We start from the raw sequence: 24201 nt of genomic DNA, 5'->3' as shown, positions 1-24201 counted from the left end.
CATGAAATGCAGTCAGCATGGAATGATGGCGAGGGGCCCAGGCTGAGTCTGGAGCTCGCCCAACGCCCGGCTCTGCTGCAGGTGCCCTCGGTGTGGTGGCGCTGGTTACTTGACTTCATTGTGTCAATTTGTCTACTTTTTAGATAGGAGTGATATGGCTCTTGGCTCTGCTTACCTTCCAGGTTACATGTTGTGAGAATAAATTGAGATCATGGATATGAAAGTGTTTCATTAAGAAAAACATACAGTAGAGGTATTAAGATTGTGAACTGTCACTGAATTAAATGGGAATTAACAGTTACAGGCAGAGAATCTTTTTAAGTATGACATTTTTTAATGTTATTGCAGCCTAATACCCTGGAACAGTAGTAAGACAGGGCCAGCTTATATATTGTTTTGGAAAAAACTGGCAAGCAAAAAAGAATAAGAAGAAGTGGTTGAGGAAAGAAAACAAAACCAAACCCATCAGATGGTCTTGAAGGCATTGAAATTTTTAGAACTACAAATTTCTTTACTTATTAGGGAATTTTTGAAGGTTATTAATCTACGGATTACTAAAAGTGTATTTTCCATTAGAAATCTGGTTACATTATTTTCAGTATTTTTACAATTCAGTACTTTACATTCTTGCTGTGGGAAAAAAATCTAGTTCTGATTTTTTCCTTCTCTAGAGTTTTACCCATTTGTCTGTGTGCTTTGATGTGTGTGGTATGATGCTTAGTAAAACTGAATGGTGTTTCTTCTAACTCCGTTGAGTTTTTTGGTTTTCTTTTTAACTTCCTTTATTTCTCTCATTATTCTTCAACTCACCCAGCATTTAACTGTCTTCTCTCTGTTTGGGCTGAGGTTTTTCCTTGTCTCTTATTCTTGGTATCCCAAATTGTATACCTAGGGTTTTTAAAGGTGCCAGGATATGCCAGGATACTGTTTAGCAAATGTGATTACTGTATTTCTTTCTAGTAACTATGTTTGGAAAGTATCTACCTATATCCTCGGAGAGAAATACTGGTCAGATGGTAATAAAATGACTATCTTTGCGTACCCTGGTGTTTAGATATTATCTTATTCTGGTGTGGTGGTCCTTACTGTATAACTAGATAATTTGGTCATCTTTTGTCTAATGTTGCAACTGCTGACATCTCTGTGTTTTAGTCTAGAAAAAAATGTTATATTTTCCTCACACAATTTACTTCTTCAGTCCCTTGCTCAGTGACTGAGGGGGCTGTGTTCAGGGCCCTTCACAGTGATGAGCGAGCTGTCCTTTAATCTCCAGTGTTGGCTCAATTGTTTTAATCTTCCTACTGCCACTTTACCCTCTAAGTTACTGCTTGGCTGAGTCATCTAGCAACTACTTTGGTGTTCTCTTTATACAATTGCAAATCATGTTCTTTTGTATCTTTAAGAAATGTTGTTTCTTACTTAGTAAACAGGAGGCTTATTTAGTTTCACTTAGAAGTCATTTCTTTGGTTTCCCCAAAAAGTAATTGACCAGGCCAAAGAAATACAGTTTCAGGAGGCTTTTACTAATTCTGTTTTTTTTTTTTTTAGATAGTGAGTTTAGGATGTATCAGAAAGGCCTGGATTCATAGTCTTCACCATCTAAAACCTGTAAAAATTTTGGGCATGCATCCTTTCTGAGCCTCAGACTTCGTAGTTGTAAAAATGGGTGTGGTGTTACCTATATCATAGAATTGTTAGGATTAAATGAGATAGCATATCGGAAGTGGCTAGGACAGGATGGAGCACAAATGTGAGCTTGGGTAATTATCGTCAATGCTGATTTCTCCTCCTCGTGTTGTCATTACTGTCATGATTAAGTGGTAAAGCCCAAAGGGAGTTTCGTACAGGTGAGCTCAGAACAGAATGCAGCGCTGATGAAGGTCCCTTGTTGCTTCAGTAGATCACCTTGAGAAATTGTGTGTAGTTGTGATTTCTTGGATGCACCATTCATCTTTGTTAAGATGAGAAAGTCCAGGCCTAGATAAGGGTCAACATACCCAACTGAGATTACTACAGACTCATGGAAATGGGTTAATTGGTCCCTCATGAACTGTTTCAGGAAATAGCATTCGAGTTTTATGAAATATACAGTTTAACTTTAGACTTTGCAAAAACAGTGACAAAAAGTATTTAAAAAAATCCGTCTTTTCTGTGTGTGTTTCTGTTCTATGGCTAAGATGAAAAAATTCTCACCTGAAATCAGATTTTAAAGAACAGACATATAGTGATTAATCGTCCAGCTTCCTTTTGCCCGCACACAGACACACTGCATTTTCTCTTTCATTTCAGAGTCTGAGCGTGCAGCTGTGGGGAGGCGATAACAGCACAGCAAATGGCTTCTTGCTGTCAGTTTGGGGATGATTGAAATTACTGACTCTTATGTGAAAACTGAATAAGATCTTTTTATGCGAGAATACTAGAAAAAATATGTTTCTATTCAGAAAATACTGTAGCTCTTTGAATCTTTAGCGTGAAGTTCACATGAACTGAAAAAAAGCCCTGAATGAATGAAACATTTAAAATAGTGGAAAGCTTATTTTAAAGTTTTATATTCTGAATTTAACTCTTCAAAGTACTTTGAAAGGATAATAAACATTTCCAAGATGACAAGGCTTCTGTTTAGGGGGTTTGATTAAATCAGTGAAAACCTTGGATAACTGTTGCCCAGAACATTTTGATTATTCTGTCCAAAAAGGATTTATTTCCATGTCATATAAAGACATGCCTTTAAGATACTATGAGATGTATTGTTGACTGAAATTTTTGCCTGAGATGCATTTCTGAAATTAGTAAATGGAAAATTTTAAATGTCATATGGAAGCCTGTCATCTGTGAATCTTTGTTTTTTTTTTGTGAGGAAGATTTGCCCTGAGCTAGCATCTGTACCAGTCTTCCTCTGTTTTGTATGTGGGATGCCTTCACAGCATGGCTGATGAGTGGAGTAGGTCCATGCCTGAGATCTGAACCTGCGAACTTGGGCCATGGAAGCTGGGCACTCAGAACTTGAACCACTCGGCCATGGGCCAGCCCCCATGTGAATCCACTTTTAAGGCAGTATGCAACAAGTAACAGATCTTTTGTGTTATTGAAGATTTTCTTATTTACATATAGATAAGGGAGGTCATACATTTCTCTCTTTTTTTAGTTAGATGGGAGGTGCAGTTATTTTCTGAGGAGGGGTGAAGGAAAAGAGGGGCTGTCCTGTAACTTGAGAACATGGTTATTGTGGGGAATATGTTGTGAAACCCACAAGAAGTAAAGCGTTAATAAGCAGCAGTCAGAGACCAACTAATCCTGATATAAATGTCTGTGTGCCCAACTGTCGTTTGTGATTCTCCTTAATAACATAGGAAGCAAATGTAGAGAAGGCCAGAGTAAAGATAAGGTCCCTACCCTCAAAAGGTTCACAGTTTCATTGACCAATTAGAATTATCTTAAAGCCCCTTAGTGTCTGCGCTCTCTGCAGACACCCACAGTTTAGTTCTAGTGCGTCTGTTGAATCTTTATTTCCAGATTATCTTCAAGCATGTAGCTCGGTGCTTGGAATATATATTGGTTAAATTAATCATTGGTGTGGAATCCACTGCTAAAGGGAAAAGCTGTGCTTTTATTCTTCTTATAGTGATTAACAGCACAGCTCTTACCTGTAGAGGACTTACATTGGTCTTCTCTTCAGAAACCATGTAAACAATAAGGGAGTGTAGAGTGAAATATTTGAAGTGTTGGAAATCCAAAATCACCAACCTAGAATTCTGTATCCAGCAAAATTATCATTCAAAATTGAAGGAGAAAAAAGAGACTTCCTCAGACAAAACAACACCAAGACAACTGACAATTTGTCGCCAGTACACTTGCCTTGAAAGAAATGTTAAAAAGAAATATGATTTGTAAATATTCCAGTCTGTGGCGTGTCTTTGTCTTCTCTTAGTTGTGTCTTTTAGCACATTTTTATTGGCTTGAATATTTTGCTACCAAAACTTGATATTGAAATATATTGTGCTTTAAATATAGTTTCTCTGAAGTGACCATTTTCAGTTAAACTTATTCAAAATCTTAGATATGTAATGTTCTTTTGTTCAAAGTAATGTTCAAAGTAAGTCACAAAGCATCAACCTTGACCTTGTATTTTCATGCGAAAGTCTGTGCTCTCCTCAAGTAGGTGTAGTGGTGTTAGGAGTAACGCCTGACCTTTCAAATTCAATTAATGACTCAGCATCCTGGAGAATGTTCCTGAGTATTGTTGCTGTGTTTTTGTAACATCCTCTGAGGTTCTTTGTCATGAGGAACAAATTACCTTTCTGTGCATCAGGAATCAATATTACTAAAAGGGCCACTGCTGTAGTTTCTTTAAGCTTCTTCCCTTGGGCTGTTATTGGTTTGGCACAGGTCACTGTGTAAATTATAACATAACATACTACCGCAGATCACTCCCTGGTTTGAAAATGGAATCTATGAATTGGCTTCTGTGTCTGTTTTAGGAGTTATTACCATGGTGATGAACAGTCTGCCTAGTTTTATGGTTGGCGTGATTCTTCCAGGTTAAGTCACCTGTGTTTTCTTACTACCAGTTGCCCACAATCTGGGCAGTGGTTAAATTTCCATCACTAAAAAGCAAGTAGTTAGAATGCAAAACTAGTGATTTCCTAGAATTAGTACATCAGCGTTTTTAGTCTTTTGATTATTTCCTTTTAGTGCTAACTAGCAGGAGCTTACTCATTTCACACAGTGTTAGACCTTTCCACTGCAATCAGAATTGGTCGGGAATTATTATCCTATACTGCAGTTGTGAATTTTTCATGATTTGTTGAAGCATTATGGGAGAGGGAGAAGAAAACTGACAAAAGCATCTTGATAAAGGAAACTGGACTTATCTATTCTTAATTTTAATGAGTCAACATTTCACATACTTTGCTTTACTGTACTTACATAAGTTGTGGCAGTGGGTCAGCTGTCTTAAAGTTAAACCTGTAGGTATCTGCAAACATTAAAATAAGTGTTAAGGTGTTTCAGCTAGGTTTAAAATATAACACAGGAATGAGGAGGGATGAACACAAGCAAAACAATGAATTTGGGGTAATAAAATGAGTTGTTATATAAATACCAAATGGTCAAACTGAATATAACGAGAGCTCCTTACATGGGGTAAATGGTTCTATAGCAAATCCAGCTGTGTAAAATCCTAGATGTTTAGAAATTAAATCAGCCAGCAAAACAATCAAAACCCCAGATGCCACAGGCCTTGTGAGAAATTTAAACAGTAGAATTGTGGTTACTTGTGCACAACTCAGACTTAACTAAACAAATTAATAAGATTTCCTGAGTGGAATGATGATTTAAGAGGGCTAGTGAAGTTCAAACCCTGAAAAAATACAACTTACTGAATTACAGTCGTTCTTATCTATTTAATAATTTAAATCTAAGGAGTCATATGGGAACAAAGTTTGAATTAGTTCAGTTCTGGTTATAATATATCTTCTCTAACTCATATCTCTCAGTCATCAAAGTGGTTTTCCATTTAATTAGTTTGAGTTGAAGACATTTTCCTCTCTCTTCTGCATCATAAAATTGTAATAATCATTCTGCTTCTAGGATGACTATATGATTTTATTTATACATGATTTAGTATCCACTGCATGGTAAGTACTCCGTAAATCTTTATTCATTCTTTCAGGAGGCAAAGCGGGGCAGGATAACTAATCAACTTACATTAAATAAATTTAAATAAGAGATAAAGCTACAGATTTTCACTTCAAAACTTGCTACATACTGCCATCTCACTATTTTCAGGAATGCTCACTGTATCACTAATGTCTCCAGCAAGAAAGCATTCTGTGTGCATGAACATACATACATATATATGTATTGTCTCTTCATTCTTTGCTGTCACTCCACAGATATCCAGGCCTTTTGACAAAACCTGCCACTGCCCTTGTGACTATTTGTCATGACCTCACCAAGCATGTATCACTGTAGAACTTTTGTTCTAGTTTTTTTCCTTGAACTCTGGCACATATTTGAACCTACTGAGTCAGTGCTGTCTTCTCCAGGCGATTTGTTTTTAAGATTCTCTTCCTTGCCAACCACAGGGACTGAATTTTCTATCCCACAGATGAATACAAAATTCTCAGCCCCCCTCCCCAAATGCCATTGCTCTATCATCCTTGACAATAATGATCCCACTTGTTTCTTGCTGTTTTTCTGCTCGTATTCCTTATTCCTCAACTTGTCCTTCATGTGAAAGAAACACTTCATCCTTCTTGCTTTATCAGATTTTAAAATTTCTGTTATGAAATAATTTTCAGATATCAGCTCCAACAAAGCCTTTTTAACATTACTGGAAAAGAAGTAGCAATTTGCTTCCTGAAACCTTTCTGCCTGTTTATTTAGTTTTTATGACTGACTTCTCACTGCCCATCATATTAAAGTCTTCTGATCCTTCATTTATACTTAAGTATGATTTTATTAGAGTTACACTGTGTTCAATACTTATGCATATATCTGTGCTACTTGTACACTTTTAGTACGTATATCTGTCTGTAATGCTAATTAACCTAAAGGGCAAATTCTACATCTTATTTATGAACCTATCAGCATACTCATGTGAGACAAATTTCAACAAATGTTTAAGACACACATATAATAAATATATAATAAATACTTTATTGACAGAGCTTATGAATTTTAAAAATTCATATTTTTCTTTTCATTCATATTTTTCCCCCTCATACGTCACTCTGTTCTTTGGTGATGAATCAGGGGTGTTGTAAGGAGATTTCTACAGGTCTTACGTCCAAGGTCAGTACTGAGTAGTGGGTGAGTCACCATATGAGTAAGAGTCATTGGTGTAACCCCATTGTATAATTTTTGATAGGGTAACAAAAGTATGAGAATTAAGACGAATGCCACGTGGAAGTGCTGTGAAAACTATATAGTGTGTGTGCACGCACACATACACACTCTGAGAGTGATTTCAGGCAATGCAAATTTAGTGGTATGAGATAAAGTATGTTGCTGCTGTAACTGCTGACGGTTCCCACGAATGAATAGAAATTGATTTAGAGATCTAGCAGGTAAGTTTGAGATCTGCTCGCTTATCCTGATTTATTGGCATGGATCTCTGGGCTAGTCGTATTCTGATGGAATGCAGAATAGTGTTTGCCTTGAGGTAAACAAGTGGGTTTTTTGTGTGTGTGTGTTCCCTAATAGGATACCTAGGAATGAATGATCTTCTGTAGAAGTTGAATTTTATTTCATTGTTAAATGAATCAAAATGACATAAAGTGAACTGAAGGCTCATTGTTTTCATGCAATGTATGCTATTTTAATTTTTGGGAGGAGAAACCTGGAAGGCTGATAGGTTTTAAAAATAAAGCAGTATCTATTACTTGCAGATACTGAGATACCTGTAAACAGGCCCCGTTACAAAATGGAGCAATGCCAAGAGAATTTGTGTGGGAGTTATGCATATGTATGTGTCTTTCTAAAAAATCCATGTAAAAATCCACTTGAAATCCATGTATGTGACTATTTAATATGTACTTATTATACCATAGAAGCCAAAGTTTAAAGTAGAGTTATATCTGGTTTAAATTAATTTCTATATTTAAAGATATAGAAAAGGTTTGATAAAATTTATTCAGATTCAGAACAACTACGTTGTTCTTTCTGAATCTTAGTCTTTCCTAATGTTGAAGTCAATTAATGGAGACTTGTCAGTGGTATTTGAGACATACCATATATGTAGATTGCACAGTTCATCCTGGGAGTCTGAGAGGAGGAATAGATTTTTGACATCAAATTCTGAAAGCTCATAAGCCTTAGGATTGACTGACTGAGTCATGGCTGATATTTTGATTTCATATTAAGAAGCCATAGGACTTTTCTGTTTTGTCAGTGAATACTATAATACTCAAAGTCAGTAAGAAATAAAGAAGAACAACAGGCATCCTTACATAAATGAAGCGATACTTTAGTCCCAGCATAGTCAATGTATTGCAGTAAAAATTAAGGTGTACCCTCTTTGGGCTGGAAGAGGTAGCATTAGGTTAATATGTAAGCTTTATCTTCTGAAGTGTAAAATGACCTTACTTGGGAGTTGGTCAAGAAGGTACCTTTGGTTTTGGATTAATTGTAATTAGAACAATCTAAGCAAGCATATAGAAAGGATTACCAAATGCATCAGATTTATAAAATGATAAACAGATGTGGTTTTTAATTTAGGAATAATGTCTGATATTATTGAGAGTACAGAAAGACCTAATCTCCTACCTTTTTTAAAAAAAATTTAGGGATATAAAATAGGTCTTATATTTTCTAAGTTAGAACTTGGCACTGAAAACATAAATCCAAGATCTATGTTTATTTTTGTCTAGAGGAAAAATCTTATGCATGTTTATGACTTATACACACACAATACACAATCCATGCTGAATGAGTCCTTTGATTTAAAAGAAAAGAAAAAAGGTGAAAAATCAGCAAGAAAAGTGTGAAAAAGTTATGGGGAAATGGTTTTACAGAGAACTCAATACCACTGCTAAACTAAGAGATGTGTAAACATTTTTTCTCTCTCAAATTAGAATAGGTTTTTAAAACAATTAATATGCAGAGTTTTGGTGAAAGTGTGGGAGAAGAGAAAAAAATATCATAAACACCTGGTGAGAATGTAAGTATAATATCCGTGGAGTGAAGGGAGGAAAAAGTTTTCCTTAACCCAGTTAGGGTCTCTGGCTGGATCTGCAAATTAAACTGACAAAGACAGATTAACAGGAGAAAAGCAGACAAATTTATTTAATAAAAGTTTTATATGTTAATAGCCTTCATAAGGAATTGAAGAAACAGACCTGAGTATTTTTATGCAGGGTTTGGTGAAGGGTGGACAGCCGTGGAGGACTATGATAGGTTAAGGAATACGAGGTAAGTACGGTCAGCTGGGGAAACAGCCAGGCCTGTTTGTTCAGATTCTTCTAAGTGTCACATTGTCTTCAGAGATAAGGATGTTCCTTTCCTCCGGGTATAGGGAGAACACCTCTCACATGAGGGTTTTCTGACTTGTTTGTGGGGAGAAGGGTGAGGAGAAGGTCAGATCTTCCTGTTTTTGCTATTTTCTCAAACTCCTAAACCTGAAAATATTAAAAAAAATATTCAATATGCCAAGGTGCCATATTTTGGGGGTAGTGTATGCTCAACGCCATCATTCATTCCTCTGTCTGAAACTTCCCCAAGAACTTTCACAGTCTAGAAACTGAGTTAGTAGATTGTCCCATAACCCACTGAACCAGTCTCTCAGTCCTGGACATTTCTATGGAAACAAAAAAAATTAAAAAATAAAAAACGTTTGTTAGAAAAAGCTATAAACTCAGTTTTTGAGTCCAGAGAACACTCAGTCGAGAGTATTCCTAGATGTTGGAGTCAAAGCATCTTCAGGTGGAGTGAGGGCAGGCAGTGGCAATCTGGCAGATTTTCCTGGTTTGTAATTTGAATGTCTAGTGATGTCACCAGGGGTTCTGGTGAACTTTCTGAGTGGCAACAAGCACAAAGGTTGTCCAAACACGAGCTGTTGTGGTGATTTCTCTGAAGTTTGTATCAAGTTATCCAGCTTTTCAGCTTGCAGGGCTTTGGGTAATAGGCAGTTTTAATTTTTAGTGATTTCAAGTCAGAAGGGTGGGAGAAAAATTGGAAACGTTAGTTTGGAGAGTTATAGATAGTGGAGGAGGCTAGAAGAATTCAGGATCCAATCCAGTTTACAGATAGATAACAAAACCTTAAAGACACTGAAGAGGACTAGAATTTAATAGCCACGAGGATATGCTGTAGTTTTCCATTGAAACATAATTTTTGTATAGTCACTCCCATTTCTATTAGAGATAGTTTAATTTGTTTGCAAAATAAGTGTATCTTATTAAACTTGGCCTGATCGTTTACATCAGAACAGCAAGAATAGTGATCGACTATATAGGCTCTTTTTAAGTCTGCTTTGGTGGAACTTCTAATAAGAACCTTTGATTGGACTTTTAAAAGCTTCTCGATGCTAGGAAGCCAAGCCAATGACTCATCATCAGGCTTTGCTTGCAATAGTTATAGACTCGGGTGAATTCCTCTCTTCTTGAGGTCCCCAAAATATTCTGAGGTTCTTGGGTCTGCCAGGAGGTTACCTTCCTTACTCACTTGTGAGGTGGGAACTCTATAAACAAGATACCGGGTAGTTTTTTGAAGGGCAGTCTTTTAAGCAGCGGTTCCTTAAGTCAACCTTAGTAAAGTAAGGTAAAGCTGTCTGCTCATATCTGATTCTGTGCACATCATTCTCAAATATGACATTACAGTCCAAGCTTTGGTAACATAAGTAGTGTTTATAATTGTGTCCTGTTACAGGGAGAACAGATTCTTATTGAACTTACACAAATAGCTATATTACCATGAAAATAAGAATACTCACTAAGAGTTTTTTCAAATTCTGGAGGGATCAGGTAGGGAGAAAAGATAAATGCTTTAATTCTGTTTACAAAGGTATAATTTACCAAATTGCTGTAAGTTATATGTAGCTTAAGAGAAAAGAGAAAAAGGTTTCCTTAAATCTGGAAAATAAAACATTAAAGAACCAGCAGTGCTTCAAACAAAAGTCATAAAAATTATAATCATCAATATCAGTTCATTCAGTCTCATGTAATTAATTCTTGTTCGGCTTGATCTTTGGTTAGCAGTTTTATGAAACCATCAGCTTCTTCATTAGTTGTGGAAATTCTTAATCCAGTGGCCTGTTCTCAAAGTTATTCAAGTGATGTTATCATGGTGCATTCTTGCAGTAGGTGGTTATAAACACTTTCAGGGAAGAACCAGAGTAAAACAATAACTTTGAATGACAAAAGACAAAAGTAGTTATGGTTCAAGTTCTGGTGAGAGTTCATTTGATAAGGAAATTTAGTTATTTCTGTGGCATACAACAATTTAAGATGATTGGACAAAGAAGGTATTGACAAATATCTGAACTTTATACAGTTTCTAGAAAACCTGTATTAATAAGATATATCCATACACATATAACCTATGAGGGTTTATTATCACTTCTTATTTGACACTGCTTCCTATATAATTTAAATACCAAATAAACCTAATTATTTTAACATCTCTCTTTTACAGGATGAGAGACAAATCCCTTGAGATTTTCCAAGGGCCCTCTGGGAAAACTCAAAATTAGTTTGAGGTCAAAAAGTCTTTATTTAGAATTTGATTTGGGAATTTTGTCAAAAGTATCAAAAGATTTGGACACTTGTCTAAATAGGATCACAGATCATTATGAAATAATACTTAGTTATCTATTTAACCAAAGTGAAAAAAGATTTTAAAGGCAAATACAGAAGGTTACACAGTTGTGAACAAAACTTATCTCTTTCAGCATTGAGAAGACTCAGTTTTCTTAAGTAATCAAAGACCTGATAAAGATGGTGTGACACACAGGAGATTATTCTAAGACACAGCATCTTGACTTCCAAGGCAGGTTGCTTAAAAGGTAATGAAAACTCAGAGAAGTAGTGATTTTTTTTAAGCTACCATTTATTGCTTACAGTTAGTTAATCAGACACTATGCTATGCTCTTTACATACATTATTTCACTCAGTCTATATGAGGAAAATAGTATTATTTTCATTTCATAAACAAGCAAACAGACTTAGTGAAGTAACTTGGCCAAAGTCATGCTGCTGTGAGTAACAGCGCTGTTATTTGAACCTGTTTTGCACCTGTATAGTTCTTTACAACTATATTCTGTTGCCTATATTAATGATTTGTTTAAGGTCATGTAAAACTAAATTGTAGAGCCCAGGGAAAAAAAATTAAGGTTTTAGTTTTCAAATCCATGGCTCTTTTGATCACATTAGACCTCTTGACAGGTTTATTTTGTCTTTTTTCCATAGCCCCATTTCAGGAATACAAGGGAATTAGATACTAGTGTTAGAATTGTCATTAAAAATTTTGCAAACTAAACAAGGATTAAGAATTGGTTTGGAGAATCAACATTTTATCGACTGAAAATAAACTTGAAAGTGACCCTTAATACTGTGCCCAACCAGGGTAAACCTTCATTGTGATGGTTTCTAGCCAAAGGCCATAACTAAATACTGCTGTGTGGGCAAACTCTAGTCCAGTGAAATTCAAAGAAGTTAAATCACTTTTTAAACGGATACAGCCTCTGGCAATTTCATATCAGCGTATCACGGTCGTGGTCAACTTCAGATCATGTTCAAGTGCTGCTGTGATGGCTTCTCTTTATATGACCGCAGTTCTTCTACGTGCCAGACACAGCTTGTCTGATTTAAGTCCCCTCGGCCACCCCTGTTTATTGATAATGTGCAAGCTTCAAGGATCATTTGTTGTGCAAATTTAATTGCAGGTTTTATTTTCATAGGATGACATAAGCTCTATCATTCTAACAGCTATTTACACAGCTTTTTCTAAACTGCTACTCTGAAAACAGGCATTTCATTCTGTCTATTGTAATTGCTTCCTGATTTAATTTTTGAGGTCAGCTTGCTCAGTATTAGCCTGTTACAGTGTGTATATGGTAATTTTTTGCAGTATTTCAGTAGGTCCATTCTTTAAACTTGAGCATTTCTCCTGACTTTTTTTTTTTTTTTTAAATTTTATTTTTTCCTTTTTTCTCCCCAAAGCCCCCCAGTACATAGTTGTGTATTCTTCGTTGTGGGTTCTTCTAGTTGTGGCATGTGGGACGCTGCGTCAGCATGGTCTGATGAGCAGTGCCATGTCTGCGCCCAGGATTCGAACTAACAAAACACTGGGCCGCCTGCAGTGGAGCACGCGAACTTAACCACTCTGCCACGGGGCCAGCCCCTCTCCTGACTTTTGAGGAGGTAACTTACCAGCATTCACAGTGCGTTTTCTGTGTTTGCTGGTTTGCCCCCTCCCTTTCTTCCTCCCTCACTTCTTTCCCAGTGCTATAGCACATGATTATAGATAGGAGAAGTTATGTCTCATTACCTGTCTAATGTGAAAATTTCCTGACTTGTATTACAGAGTTAAGGTAAAAATGTTCTGGGAAGGATTGATACTCTTATATAAAATGCCTTTTTCTTTCCAAATGGCACTTAAGAATGCAAAAGCACCTATGGTTTAATAAGCTAAAGTAGTCCTGTTATTTTATTTAAAAGCTTTTAACTTTTTGTGGAAAGCACAGGTTTTGGGGATGACATTATGTTTCAAAAAATGCTGTTTTACAAGGAACATCCTGTCACTTCTTTTGATGTGCATTTACCCAGCCAGTTACATGGAATGCTAGCACCATCTGAGTCAGGTGAAATGAGGAAGCTCTAAGTAAAATCTTAATGATGGGAAATATTGATACTACGTGCCAAAAGCTTCCATTTTCCCTGCCTTTCAGAAATTCTTTGTACCTATTGTGTTTCAGCAGAGTCTGTATTTAAATGGGAATTTTCCAGCAAAAATTGGAAGTTCTATAAAAAGTGTTGTTTCATAATTTGTGAGGTGAATTTGCAGATGTCCTCATAGCAACTAATATTTTTTCCTCATTTATCATTAGGCTTTCTGACTATTTGGTAAAAGGAAAATGAAAATTTACCATTTTATGTTGAAAAGAGTAAAAACACCAATTACTGTGTTTTAGCCAAAATCTAAGTAGATTTTCTGTTTACATTTGAATCAGGAAAGTGTTCTATAGATCTTAGAATTTTCTCTGAATGAGATCTTACAATTTTCTCTCATTGATGTCATTTTACAGATGGGGAAGTGGAGGCTGAGAGAGGTTAAGTTACTCGCCCAAGGTTACAGAGCTAAGAAGTGTCAGAGTTGGTGCATCAGCACAAGCCTTCAGTTTCCTAGTGCTGAGGTCTTTATACTTCACAACTTGTCTTTGGTTATAAGACATGAATAGAAATGAGAAAACACTTTTTTTTTGTTTTCTCCATCTTTTTCAAAATTTTGTTGGCTTTTTGATTGATATTGTCAAATAAGAGTGTGACTTATTAGAACTGCATGGTAATTCCTAGGTTGAAAATGACATTTAAAATCCATAATCAAATAAGTTTCGTGTAGTGTTTCCTTTAGTATATATGTAAACTTCGGCAATTTAAGGCAAAACTACCATTTTGTTCACTTATCTAATATACTCTGTTACTTAATTTTTCAGTTCGTCTTTCTCAAATCAGTATTTCCCTGATTTATGAGACTCAGACTATCTGTAGACGTGAAGATTTAATTATAATCTCACTTGTCTAAATAACTTATATGAAGAATGAATATTGTCGGTCCTGCTGTTTATATTTGTTCACCCCAAGAAGTGCCCATTTATATATTTTTTTGTTTTCTACCTTCAGTTCAGATTCTGTGACCAAATAATAACTCCAAACCAGTAGGGACTCATTTAATCTTTTTTATATGAACAGATTGGTTCTTCCTCTCATTCACCTACCATGCATGTTTGCTCTTTTATATGCCTGTAATGTATTAGCAATTTGACATAATTCTCCCCAAATATGAATTATATTGCCCTCCTATTCCTTCTGCAGATAAGTTGTTGAAGAGTTTGTTTGGTCATTCTGCCCATGTGAATTAGCTTTCTTAGCTTGCATGTAATTGAGATCTGGCAATATTTAGTTTAGAGTTTCTCCTAGAAACCTCTTTTGGATTCTCTCATATTAGTAGCACATTAGTTTCTCATTTCCATTAAAAAAGACGTTTCAAAGTTGGAACGAGAAGAAGGATTGATTTAGAGACGATGAAGCAGATGGTGAGTTAGGAGAGGAAGGAATGAAAGACGAATGAGGAACTGGGGTTGGACTGTAAGGAACTGAGAGGGAAGTCCTGCATGTGTCTCCAAGATAAATGGATTGTGACATTGTTGATCCATTCTTCTTGGCTGTCCTAACAATGTAAATGACCTCGTGTCATTTGGAGCGGAAGGTCTTAGTTGATATGTTTTGCTACAGCCTATGCTGTCTGCCTCTGTATTTGTGGTTACAAAGTATGAAATGTAGGGCAAGGTTATCAGTAGAGATGTGTGTGTGTGTGTGAAATTTCCAGCTTCCTTCAATAGTCATGGAAACATGTACAGTAACCAAATCTGTCACATTCCAAATATGTAACATTTCTTATGGCTACTTCTGGTAAACTGCTCTATCTTATAAGGCTGAGGGAATCAGCAAATACCCATGAGCCTGGCTTAGATTTGCCTCATGTTGTCAGCGTTCTCAGTGTGCTTATGAATGATTATGGTTTTAGTCCACGCAGTTTTTTGTTAGTAGTCTGGATAATGATTAGTCATATACCAGCCTATACCAGATTAGCCTTTTATAAAACTATTATTAACATCTTTACCAATGATGCAGAACCGAAAGGTATGTTTGAATTCTGTTACTTTAACAGCAGGGTATTACATGTACCTGTTAACTTACTACGAGGAAAGTGACTGTCTTAGAAGAATAAATAGGCCTATTTCTAACAAGCAACATTTTTGGCATTTAACAGACCCATGGGCCTAAGAGAGACTATCTTCAAAATGACAGGAGTTGGAATTGGGATACCCTGTAAGATCCCTTTTGGCTCTCAAGTTTAGCAATACGTTGAAATGTTGAGTTGGAATTTTGTGAGTATATTATTCATTTTGAAAAAGGCTTTCCCATCTGCTACCCATCTCCTCACCAAAGAGATTATATCAGTGCTTTCTGCTGTTCTTCCCATCAGTTTCAAGGCTTTATTATTATTTTCTTCTCACTCCCTTGATAATACTGCCCAATTTCCTGCCCTTTTTTTCCTGATGCTCTTCTGTTGCAGTGTTGCAGGCTGGGTTCCCCAAGATGCAGACTCTGAGATGGAAATTAGTGTGCTGGAAGTTTCTTAGAAAGTGCTCTTGGGATCAAACTCCTGTGGAAGGGAAGGAAGAAACCTGTGTTGAACGAAGGGGGAAGTTAGGCTGCACGGCAGTCTCAGTGGAGATCTGGCCCCATGGGGAGCCCTGAAGCTGGGTTGGCTTTTCACCATTGTCTCCAGCTGGGGAGAAAGGGCCAATCTTTCTATTCCCTATGTCAGGATGTGGGCTGCCCTGGGAAGGGAGCATGAGCTTGTGTGAGGAGACTCTGGCCAAGGCCATTCTCAAGAGAACTGATAGCTGAGGGCTGTCTGCCAGCAGCACTATAGCAACTGGGGAATGAATCCTTCAGTCTTGAAAGGGGATCTTGGTGGCACCTCACAGTTTCCACTCCATCTTTTTTGCAAGAGTGCTGGTGGTGGGTCAGGATGGCCTGGAGGATGGGTCAGAATTTCCAGGAATGGGGAGTCGCTGGGCAGAGTGGTCAGGAGCTTGACAGAAGATGGTAGAGAAGAAAAGTTGGTGGGGAATGGGTTCTGCCAGATAATTGAGTTCTGGCATTGATTATTGCTTTTCTAAATAAGTTTTAAAAGTTCTGTCTATCTATAGGGATGCGCTTCCCTTTTTAAGTTACAGAAACCTGATGAAAACTCTGAGTGCGCTATGCAAAGAAGTGTGCATATCTTTATGCGTATAAATTCTCTTTGGTTTTTGTAAAACATATCTGTTTTTTCAGTTCCCTATCTTTTATAAGCTCTTTTTTGCTTTCTCCGTCTCTTTAATAATTGTGCTTTTTTGTTTTTTGCATCTTTATATTAACGAATTAGTTGAGTGCTGAGTTTTCTGTTCGGTATTTCTGTTAATGCTCAATCACAGTAAATCATTTTCTCACATAGTGGGTTATTTTTAAATTATGAGCTTGTCTTCAGTAGGGATTGCTTTTTTGTTTTTGCTTTGTTTTTCTGGCCATAGAAATTCCACTTGGTCTTGTTTATGGAGTGTTGCTTTAAAGTGGCTTTATGTTTGTTTCTCCTGTATTCTCCAGGGATATCACTAACCCAGGACCCAACTTTATCTTTATTTCTTAGCTTGGAGATCCTTGTACAAATAAGATTCGAACTTCAAAACTTCTGTGACACAGGCTTAGGGTTTTATTTCTGGTTGTAGCGTTTTCCCCTGCCCTCTCATCCATGTTCTCAGAGACAGTCAGTCACTCAGTAAGACAGTGAAGTCTTGCTGAGACAATGGGTAAATCTGTCCTGGCCCCCTCACTATTTATTTTTTTTTAAAGATTGGCGCCTCAGCTAACAGCTGTTGCCAATCGTTTTTGTTTGTTTTGTTCTTCTCCCCAAAGCCCCCCAGTACATAGTTGTATATTCTAGTGGTAGGTCCTTCCAGCTCTGCTGTGTGGGATGCTGCCTCAGCATGGCCTGACCAGCGGTGCTAGGTCCGTGCCCAGAATCTGAACCGGTGAAACCCTGGGCTGCCAAAGTGGAGCACGTGAACTTAACCACTCGGCCACAGGGCCAGCCCTGCCCTCACCATTTTTAAACTATGATTGCAGCCCTTTGAAGAGAGCTCTGGCTTTATGGAAGGACCTCAGTACCGACTTTATACCTGTGTGCCCAGGATCTCTTCTTCTGTTCCTACATGGGCATATCAGGGCTGCTACATAGAGTTGGGCAGGTTGTATCCTGTGTTGAAGAAAAGCAGGGCCAGAAATCGAGACTAACTCTACTCTCTTGAGAGAGCACTTTGTTCTGATCTCATTCCTTGAGGGGGCACCTCCTTATCAATTTCGATTTGACCTAAGTGCTAAAGAGACTCCAGTGGTCATTCCTGGTGGCCATAGTTGGCCCTGTTTACTTTTGTGCTTACTACTTTGGCCATCGGTTCTAGCTTTGGTTTGGCACCATATTGCAAGTAAAGGTATGCATTTAATTTTTAAATTTTATTGCACCATTTTTTATCTTTTCTACATGTTTATAGTGGTAAGTCTTTTTCATTAGCTCAGTTGACCATATTGCTGTACCTGGAATTCCAACAAGTTACTTATTAACCTTTGTTCTTCAGATTCCACGTCTTTAAAATGGGAGTAATCATAGTACCTGTCTGTATAGTGTTAGTTTAGAGAAATAGTAAGCTGTCAATCAGTGTTAGCCATTATTGTTTACATCATTTAAAACTTAGTTTTACCACCTTAGGGAAGAGCTGGAAATGTAGTAGTGGCTGTGTTTACTTAGTTAACAAAAAGAGGAAGTCTTAGTGAACACCCTAGAGAAACCAAAGGAGAAATTTTGTTCAGTATAGCACAATGCTGAAACTGAAGCTTCCAGTCCCACCCTTTCTGTTGATGTGCCAAAGGTCACTTGGCATGACGTGACTGAGACGAATGCCCTCTCAGTGTAGCCCGGAGGATTGTGTAGAGGTGTTTTGCCTGGATTGTGCGGGTGGGTAAGTTTGAATTTGTGAATATTTTCTTTGCTAAAGAGGGCACTCAAAGGTGTAATTATCATAGAGGATATTTGTAGACCTTGAAACAGGTAGTAATACTTTTAGTCCCAGTAAGCCCTTTGACGGCATTTTAAATTCTCATTTGGTATTCCAAGTGGATTCTGAATTTGGTGAAGTTGGTACCCCAGGTTCTGCAGAGTCCTGCCTCCTGCCTCATGGCTTCTTGCTTACGGAGCTGGGGATTTAAAGGATTTCCTTCCATTAGGTCATGGTGTTTAAGAGAATAATTTTTTCCCCCAAATTGTAGCTAAGAAGAAATCTGTTGACTATAAACACTTGGGAAAGCACAGACATAATATAGCAAGTTTTCTGGAAATTACTTTTTAATTAATCCTATATGCAAAATACTGTGATTATCCTATAAATATTAACTGCTTTGGATTGTTGTACAATGTTGGTTGTACTATGAAAATTTGCTTATGAACCAAGTTCGGCCTTCTTAGGTTGTTATTGGCTTCGAGTCTGCAGGCTTAATCCTGCCAAATTTCTGTGTAAACATTTTGCTTGGGGCCTAAAATCTAGTGAATTTGTCTGTTTAAAGTTTTGTTTTTTTAAACCCATGTATATTAATGGAACTTGTAAATGTTTAAATAGTCAATTAATACAAGTTTTTAAAGAACAACTCTTTTAAAAAATCCAATTTTATGCTTATAGTGTTTTAAATATAAAATTTGAGCTTAGTGACAAATATATATAATTCTTTATACATGGAAATCTACGATTTTTGTAGCTCTTATTGACTTATGTTACATTTAATTTTATCCAGGAGGGGCCTTTTTGTTATTGTTCTGTTACTAATAATTAAGTGCAAGGCTAAGATTTATATTATTTAAAAACAAACAGGAGCTAATAATATTGTATCACGACATACTAGATGGAGACCAAAAGTAAATAACTGGTTACATCACTGTTTTGGTGCTGGGAAGTATAATGTATTCTTGAGTTCAGGTGCCACCGTCATGGCTGTATTGATCCCTTTTGAAATACATTCTCGGATATGTTGATTTTCCTGTGAAGTGTCTGCTATTTATTAAGACTCTCTACACCATAAGGAGCATTATCAGTTTACCTATATTTTAACTTCCCGTACAAGCATCATTTCCAGCATTTTGTTAGCGTAAATAAGTGAGGTTCCTTGAGATGTTTATGCCCTGATTCATTTTTATCCTTGCTGCAAAGCTTTGGTCAGCTTTACAGGCCAAATTCCAAGGCAGATGTCAGTATCATGTTGAGTATAGATCCTATATATACTCTGGGGACTTCATCTGAAATATTTGGTCCTTTGAATCACCTATCCTCACCTTAAGGAGGATGTCCCTGTACCTATTGTGCCTGGATGGTTTTAAAAGAGGTTTCTCTTTTTTGGCAGCTAGACTTGGAAGAGTTTGTTTAGTTTAAGTAAGTTGCATATAAGAGGAAATGACTACAGAGAGGATAAGCTGTTTAGACTCATTTTCTATGTAAATAATTCTTAAATAAATTGTTTAGAGAAGTCTCCTTTTTAGTTTAGCTTTTAGTAAAATCAGGTGTCATTAATTCATCAAGGTAGGTATGAAGTTTACTTAAGGGAACTGCCTTGGAGTTTTAAGGAGACTCGAGGTCAGTTCATTATGTTTTAGAGTTTTAAATAATGGTTTAGTTGAAAAGTATAAAAATTTTGTACAGAAGATATAATGAAGTAGATTATCACATAGACTTTTGATCATTTACCCTATAGGATAATTCTAATTTAATTGAACAAGTATTCTTTAAAAATTTTTGTATTTTATTTTAGAAAAAATTCTATTTTATTTTATTTATAAAAGAATATATAATTCTTTTTATTGAGGTTTGTGTACATGTTTTTAATTCTTTAATTTGGCATGTAAGCACTTACAAATGGACTTTTCAGCTATATGAAAAAATTATACTTGTTGTTTTAGTTAAACTTTTGTATACAGAATCTTGTGTATAGAATATATTAATTAGATTGGGAACTTGATTAGAAGAAACTTGTGGTAGTTTTAATTCTTGATATATTGTCTAAAATTTTAAAGCAATTTGTGAAATATTGTCTCTGTGTACTTGATAATGTAAAATCTGACTTGAAATACCATGTGTGCTTCTTAAGCTTGCTGTAAATTTCATACGAACATTTGTCTGAGAAGGCTTTGCTTTTAGAAACGTTGGTATATAGTTTCTCGAGTATTAAAAATACGTTGTGTGAGATATTTAGATGTAATTCAGAACCATGTTATTTAACTTTCCTAATTATGTGATCCTAATGATCAGATTTAAATATCTGACAGTATTATTATTACTATTAGGTTGCATTGTATTCTTTGTCTTTCTAAATAAAAAATGCCCTCATTTTGCAGGTAACTTTTCTTTATTCGACTATTCTATTCAATTTGCCAGACCAAATGACACAGTTAGTATCCATTAAGTAGAGCCGTGAATATCAATCTTGGACACAAAGGCTGGGATTGTCTTGGGGAAAGCCCTCCTGCTGTGCTTGCCTGGCATTCCAAGGCCTCTGAATGAAGTCCCTTAACTTATTCAAAGCCTGGATTTGTGAAAGCCAATTGCACTCCATTTTACCCATTCATAACTGATGTTGCACTCTTCTGGTTAAAAATTGGCAGTGGCTTTTCCATTCCCCATCATATAAAATTCACAGTCCACCGTGTAACTTATCATTTGTAGTCATGTAGTTTAAGTTATGGCCTAAGCTCCTTGATCTTTATGCTTTACATTTCCCATTTCCTGCCTATTTCTTTTGTCCCACCACAATTAGAAAGTGTCTCCCTCATATCCAGAATTTACCTCATCCTCAAGGTCTGCTAATCACCCTCAGTAAATTTTTCCTGGTCCCCTCTTCCAACGTTGAAAGTAATCTGTTTTGTAATTTCTGCGTTTTCTTAAGGTGCTTCTTGTTCTAGCTTGTGTTACAGTTATTTTTACATGTGTTACAATGTTTTACACCTCCTATATAACATTCACTGACTTTAGATGATCCACTAAGTTAAGTCTCTCTTACTATGATGAGTTGGATGTGGTTTCATCTTGTTGGTTTCATCTTGTATCTCCTATGCTGCCTTGGATTCAGTAGATGCTCATTATAAGTATTTGAATAAATGGAATGACATGACAGTGAGTTATTGACTACCAGACATTTTGCTCCTTGTCGGAATGGACATTGGGGTCAGGTGTCAACTAGAGGTCTAAACAAGTATGTCATGACTGTCTGAATAGGAGCCGTCCCCAGCAGGGAAAGCTGAAAACACAATCAAAGATGCAGTTAAGAAGTGTTTTAAATCATGTTTAGCGGCTCAGTACTGACAAGGGAGGAACAGGTTATTTCTAGGTAACAGCTTTGGGCTGATAGGAAATTGCAGAGTAACACAGGCTTTGTAAATGGTGGCTACGGTTCTGAGTCAGAGAACGTTTTTCATGATTTCATAATTTGGGAATAAATACAGTCATTTCTGCTATCGTGCTTTTTTTGAAAATGAGATTTATTCCTACATTATGGATATTAGGGAACAATTTGAGTATAATGTAAATTTCACGTATGTTAATGCGTGATTTTATCTGAGAAATACTAGGTGAACACTGAAAATTTCACCTCGCTGAACTGAGCCACATAGGAATACACAAAATGCACGTGCACGTGCCTCAGGCATCTTCCAGCTGCTTCACTGCACTGCATGGTATGAGCACAGCCATCCATATCTCGTTTCATAACTTTCCCTCCAATTTCAGATCACCCTTCTTCCACCATTTCACAATAACTCACAACCTGCAACCGTTTGGACACCCAATTGCACAAGCAAATTTCAGGTCTTGTTGAAGGTAAAGTGTCATATATATGTAGTTTTATTTATTTTTTACCCATTTAATGTATGTAAAACTGTGCTATGGTCTTTATTAGGTTGTTTTCTCTTTTATGGTCACTGATAGCCGTTTTTCCCATAAGCCCTGTGGTTTTAATGACATGATTTTGCAAACATCATAATTTTTAGGAATGGATAGGTGGCATTATAACAGAACTGACTGTATTAATTGATAACATAGAGTATGAACTGATGATACTCTCTCTCTCTTTCCTTCCTCTCCCCTCTCTTTTAATGTGAAAGACACTAAATAGTCCCTGTGGGGAGGAACACAGTACAACAGAGCAAAATGACAAAGAACTTATTTAACCAGTCTTGTAAAAAAGGGCGTAAAGTTACCAGTGGAAAAGGATAGATAGGCTCAAAAGCACGTAGAGACTGAGACATTAACATGAAAGTCTTGTGGCCCCCTGATGTAAAAATGTATCTTACCTTTAAATAATAATAATTATCTTTAACATATTTTTGAGGCCTTTACTATGTGCTAGGCACTATGATAAGTGCTTGACATGAATTATGCCGTGTAATCCTCATGAAACCTATAAAGTAGGTGTTATTACTGCCTTTATTTTACAGATGAGGAAAATGAGGCATAGAGGGGCTGATTAACTTGCCCAAGGTCGATAGCTCATAAATATAAATGGCAGAGCCAGTTCTTGAATCGTGTCTGACTTCTGAATCGTACATCTTAGTGGCCTGCTAGAGTACTTTGTAACTGACATCACAGGCTGTTTTGACCCCCATGATAGATGAAGAAACAAAGGTACTCAGGCTAAGAAGTGCATAGATTGTCAGAGGCAGAACAATAACAGAAACTAATTCTGAGACCTAATTCAGAATGTTTTTCATTGGGATTATACATAAAAAGGGAGAAAAATTGGACAATAGTGATAAGGAGGTGAGCTGAACTAAGGAAGAGAAGATGAAACGATTGAGTTGGAAGTTGGAAAAAAAAGGAGGTGAATTTATAACAATATGTCAGAAGGGAAAGGAGAGAGCCTAATGGAGAATGAGCGATTGGGGAGCAGATTCTCTTAAAGGAACTCAAACCAGCACCGCTTTCAGTGCAGGACTATGGTCAGAGAAATCTGAGGTCATGAGTATAATGAGCATAAACTGGTTATGCTGTAAATCCGGATTAGTAGCAGGCTCAGGAAAAAACAGAGGAAAGAGAGGTGACACTAGAGGAAGGCTTCAAAACGCTTTGTTTATTTATTTAGTAGTTTTTGTTTTGTGAGGAAGATTGCCCTGAGCTAACATCTGTTGCCAGTCTTCCTCTTTTTGCTTGAGGAAGATTGTCATTGAGCTAACATCTGTGGCAGTCTTGCTCTGCTTTATGTGGGATGCCACCACAGCATGGCCTGACGAGCGTTGTTAGGTCCACACCTGGGATCCAAACCTGCGAACCTCAGGCCCCTGAAGCAGAGTGCATGAACTTAACCACTACGCCACCATGCCGGCCCCAAGGCTTTATTTTTTTAAGTTTATTTTTTATTTTTTTTGCTGAGGAAGATGCCCCCTGAGCTCACGTCTGCGGCAGTCTTCCTCTTTGTTGTATATGAGCCGCCGCCACAGCATGGCCACTGGCAGATGAGTGGTGTAAGTCCATGTCCAGGAACCGAACCCGGGCCACCAAAATGGAGTGCACTGAACTTAACCACTAGGCCACCGGGGCTGGCCCCAAAAGGCTTTATTTATACCTCTTTTATAGCACGTGACTTATCTCTTTGTCTTTGGGCAATCAGTTACCAAATGGGGCCTTACATATAAACAAGTGTTTAATTAGTGTTCGTGAAACTGAAGGTTTGACAAGTAGTGGAGACAGTAATTCTTCAACTGATTGTTGATTAAGAGCCAAATATTATATGAATATATAGGAAAGTAAGAGTGGAGTTGATGAGTATTTATGAACCTAAAGCAGGGAGTTAGCAATCTGTGGCCAGTGTGCTGTTTTCTTTCTATAGGCCAAGAATAGGTTTTACA

The 24201-nt window shown here is 36.9% G+C and overlaps 1 protein-coding gene across 23 annotated transcripts in view; it reads left to right on the top strand.

Moving 5' to 3' along the window:
* EPS8 (EGFR pathway substrate 8, signaling adaptor) overlaps positions 1–24201 on the top strand; it is a 171371-nt gene that overhangs the window by 56512 nt on the left and 90658 nt on the right. For 2 of the 23 annotated variants that reach the window (XM_070619202.1, XM_070619193.1), the window contains one exon: positions 22088–22177. The exons of 12 other annotated variants lie outside the window; for them this stretch is intronic. The gene's annotated coding sequence lies outside the window, so the exon portion shown is untranslated. Of the gene's footprint in view, positions 1–6798; positions 7071–17920; positions 18284–22087; positions 22178–24201 lie in introns of those variants that run through there. 9 more of the 23 variants (XM_070619195.1, XM_070619208.1, XM_008515603.2 and 6 more) reach the window with 6 other exon arrangements.

Source organism: Equus przewalskii, chromosome 5 (genome assembly GCF_037783145.1).
Source record: "Equus przewalskii isolate Varuska chromosome 5, EquPr2, whole genome shotgun sequence".
NCBI lineage: Eukaryota > Metazoa > Chordata > Mammalia > Perissodactyla > Equidae > Equus > Equus przewalskii.
The sequence above is the reverse complement of the archived record's forward strand: the minus strand, read 5'-3'. Positions and strand labels throughout refer to the sequence as shown.